This window comes from Schistocerca nitens, chromosome 2 (assembly GCF_023898315.1).
Source record: "Schistocerca nitens isolate TAMUIC-IGC-003100 chromosome 2, iqSchNite1.1, whole genome shotgun sequence".
Classification (NCBI taxonomy): Eukaryota; Metazoa; Arthropoda; class Insecta; order Orthoptera; family Acrididae; genus Schistocerca; species Schistocerca nitens.
This window is the reverse complement of record NC_064615.1, coordinates 1,035,351,451-1,035,356,359: the sequence shown is the minus strand read 5'-3', so window position 1 is coordinate 1,035,356,359 and position 4,909 is coordinate 1,035,351,451.

The following is a 4,909-nucleotide window of genomic DNA, read 5'->3' as shown; positions in this document are numbered from 1 at the left end:
AGAATAGAAGCTTTCGAAATGTGGTGCTACAGAAGAATGCTGAAGATAAGGTGGGTAGATCACGTAACTAATGAGGAGGTATTGAATAGGATTGGGGAGAAGAGAAGTTTGTGGCACAACTTGACTAGAAGAAGGGATCGGTTGGTAGGACATGTTTTGAGGCATCAAGGGATCACAAATTTAGCATTGGAGGGCAGCGTGGAGGGTAAAAATCGTAGAGGGAGACCAAGAGATGAATACACTAAGCAGATTCAGAAGGATGTAGGTCGCAGTAGGTACTGGGAGATGAAGAAGCTTGCACAGGATAGAGTAGCATGGAGAGCTGCATCAAACCAGTCTCAGGACTGAAGACCACAACACAAAACACATCACATAAATGCATTGCTGGAGGACAGTAACTCATCGACACTATCGGCATCAACCTTCCAGTTAATGTATGAACGAAATTATTCTTTCTCCTCATTTAAAATTCAAAATTGTGCACATGAAAGTAAAGTTCTCTCACTATGTGTTTATTCAAATTTTTGTCATAGTAAGGCGTTAGAGTGTACGACATGCCTGCAGTCATTATTCTGAAACAGCATACTTAAGAAGTACGAGGGTCGTTCAGCGACTAACGTCCAACATTTTTTTTCTCAGAGCGTATTTGTTGTTAAGAGTCAGAATTTGGTGACAATATACATTAACATGTGTTGCCCATTTCATATTTTTAATACGTAGTCTCCATCGCGTCCTATGGCCATTCTCCAACGTTGTGGAAGAGCATGTATTCTCTGATGGTAAAAGCTCTTGTCCTGTAGATGTAGCCATGTTTTCACTGCACGACTCACACTCTCGTCATCTTCAAAGTATGTTCCCCATAGAGAATCTTTAAGCGGCAATCGGCACGAATAATGTCATCCGCACGATTCAGCATGTCGGGAGCAGTGGCTGTGACACAACGTCTCGAGCGTGGCTGATCATGGAGCTCTGTTTCTGTATTTCCTGAGGCTGTAACTATCTTTACCTATCGCTCACCTGTACTCCTATCAACTGCAGCATCGCCATACACTGCACACAAACGTTTGAGGACGTTCACTACGGTTTCTTATTGTGCACACAAGAATTCAATAACAGCACGCTGCTTGTAACGTGTCATATTTAGACGCCATTTTGAAGCTGTACTTCGGCTCTGCCATATGCCAGAACGGTTCGAAACTTCTTCGGCGCACAGAACAAACATCAAATATGAAGCACCAACCAGGCCGTTTGTCTACGTACATTAACGACTTAAAAAAAAAAAAATATGGGGTATTACTTAATGAAAGGCCCTCGTAAATTCTAACGGTTGCCCTATAACCTCCCCAGTTGGCGTGCCCGTTTTGTCCTCACTGCAGCTAAGTTAGGCGTCAGTGGCATTAATCTGCAACTTTGACTCCATTTTCTCGAACTGTACTGTTATGTTCGCTTTAAGAAATACAAATTATTTTCCACATAATTATGAAATTCGACAGATGTGCTACGCGTTGGTATGAGATCCAAACGTTCCCAAGGTGGCGTGATATGCAGGAACAGCGTTCGATGACGACGTGGCATTCGTCCCACCACGTTAGACATTCGTTGTACTCTTGCAGCACCAGAACCGTGCCGTAAACATTCGGTGCAGCAGTAATGGGAACGTGATGAATGCTCACTGCGTCTTCAGGCGGCGACGAATGGTGCTTGCAGAGGCAGTCATACGCCGCGCCACAGCCGTGCTGAAACTCTGATCTGACAGTTCTGTCTGTAATCGTCATGCACACCAGGTGCCTGCCCATGCGGTCGTCAGTGGGAATGGGTCCATTGGTTTCACCCAGGCACCATTCCACCTGTACCCCGTAGATCATGCAATACAATATCTGTTATAACAAGGGTTATTCTTTTTACGAAGCAAGCTCCAGTTTCATCACAATTTTGTTCAGAACACAGGTTAGCAACTCTTCTCGCAGCAGGACTTGATCCGAAACTAGCTGAAGTAGTTTTTTACAGGCAGTTCAGTTTATTCCACTGAAGGAGTAATGTTTAGAAACTGGCTTACTTTGATCGTTAGTAATACACCCAGTTTGATGGGGCGCACCACGACGTCGTCTTCTGTGCCACCTTCTCCGCCTCTTTGTCGCACTTCACCGAGGTCCTCCGCATTTATTTTGTTAGATTTATTCATCTCTCTTTGTTTCCCTCTAGTTTTGTTACTCTACAGTCCCCTCTATCACGACAGCCATTCCCTGACATACTAGTTTATTTAGTACGAAAGCGTCGCATACTTATTCGTGTTATTAAACTAAATATTGTATTATGTTATGCGAAATGACCCGTAAATGGCCAGTAATTGTCTTATTCAACCCTTTGATGCCAAACAGGGGTCTTTTTGACACAGGAGTCTTCGATTTTATGGATAAACTGTATTGCAGTTGTTTACATTCTGTATAATCCTTGGGAAAGCAGTTAACATCCTTTAGGAATAATATTATTTGGTGCAATTCATATTAATTACTTATCTTGATTAATTTTTTATTCCTACACGTGTAATGAATGACAGAGATATTTTAACTCTATATGAAAAAACCACCTGTCGGACAGTTTATTTACATCTGTCTGAATGGCACATTATGTTGACAAGATTGCTGACAACGGTTACGAGCACGGTGCACCTACACTGAAAATGGAAATGTGCGTTTGGCGTCATTGGCCGGGAGGTCCTTTGTAGGGCAGGTCCGGCCGCCTTGGCGCAGGTCTCATTATATTCGACGCCACATCGGGCGACCTGCGTGCCGCATGGGGTTGAAATGATGATGAAGACAGTACAACACCCAGTCCCTGAGCGGAGAAAATCCCCGACCCAGACGGGAATCGAACCCGGGATCATAGGACGGCAGTCCATCACGCTGACCATCCATCTATCGGGGCGGACACACCTACACGTATACGTGAGAAGTCAGAAGTTCTGAAAAAGCTACAACTGAGTATTCTCATGGAAGTTAAATTTATTTCTTTATGTCAGAATTGTTTCAGGTGACCATACGTTTCGTTTGACGATTAGAATCATTATGCAAACCGTGTCTTCTAGCACTCCAAGTGAACACAGATTGTAGAAATGTCGATTTATTTATTGGTAACGATGGATTGTGTGAAGCAAAAAACACCGCCACCAAACAGCAGAATTCGAGTACAAAATACCATGAAAATTTCCCCTGAAGCAGTAACACGTTGCGCAGATGCCACTCTGAGAACCCATGGCAGTACTTCATCTCGCAAAGAATGTAACAGGGAGCCGTGCATTGCGCTAGTTTAGAAGGTAAGTGCATTGCTAGTATCGAGAAAAAACAGCAGAATATTACATTTGATGAAACGAGCTCACTTTTTGGACTGTGATCAGAGAAAAAAATACGAGTATTGACACTTCCTGGCAGATTAAAACTGTGTGCCGGACCGAGACTCGATCTCGGGACCTTTGCCTTTCGCGGGCAAGTGCTGCCAGTGCCTCGTCTCCTACCTTCCAAACTTTACATAAGCTCTTCTGAGAACCCTGCAGAACTAGAGTTCGAGTCTCGGTCTGGCACACAGTTTTAATCTGCCAGGAAGTTTCATATCAGCGCACACTCCGCTGCAGAGTGAAAATCTCATTCTGGAAACATCCCCCAGGCTGTGGCTAAGCCATGTCTCCGCAGTATCCTTTCTTTCAGGAGTGCTAGTTTTGCAAGGTTCGCAGGAGAGCTTCTGTAAAGTTTGGAAGGTAGGAGACGAGGTACTGGCAGAAGTAAAGCTGTGAGGACGGGGCGTGAGTCATGCTTGGATACCTCAGTTTGTAGAGCACTTGCCCTCAAAAGGCAAAGGTCCCGAGTTCGAGTCTCGTTCCGGCACACAGTTTTAATCTGCCAGGAAGTTTCATATCAACGCACACTCCGCTGCAGAGTGCAAATCTCATTCTCAATACGAATATTGCTTCTACTACATTAAAGACACTAATAAAGCCATTGGGAGACACATCAACAAACATTATAAAAGTTTCTCACAAGTGATCTTTTATTTGAAGATGTGATGCAGCTAAATATTACAGCATTTGGAAACGAAACAATGTGGGAGCTAAGGAATTTCACTATAAATGAAGGCTTCCAAGTCCAGACCAGTTTTTCTGCATTATAAGATAATTTTAGAATTGTAGGTTATGTGCTCAAAACGAACAAATGTGTAATATTGCTCAGATCACTGGACTGTATTGCCACTAACCAGAGATTGCAGAAACATGAAGATCAACAAAAATAATATGTTCTGCGAGCTCGCATAGATTAGACAGAAAAAGTTATCAAACATGCAACAAATTGAGGCATATATTTTTCATGAGAAGAATTTCTGGTGTGTGTTCAATAAAATTGTAAGTTTGTTGTTTAATCTCAGAAAAACTTTAACGCAATATTTGACATTGTATTTTGTTACTAAAATGAAAGTTACAATATCGTAATTACTTTATTATTGATTCTGTTACCAAACCTATTAAATCTGGTAACATTGCTCTGATAATTACTTTTTCATTTTGTCTTATGGACCCCTCTCATGCATGTTTTGTGATTTGAGGCACTCATGCTTCCAAGGGTGAAATGCTATAAATGTTAATGTTCTGTAAACTAATATGTATCACCACGTCACTGTTTATAGTGAAAAGTGATCCTCGGAGCCGCTAATTAACTATCAAATTGGAAAATATATTTGGACAATCCGTTCATTTATTATTACGTTTTTGCTGTTGTACATATGGATTTGAATAACTGAAATGCGAATAGTTTTTCGAAAAAATCCCAAATAACACACAACATGTATGAATTTGTTGGTTTTCATATTCAATGATAGAAATTAAGAAACCAAATACACATATAATTATTGTTATTAGGAATTC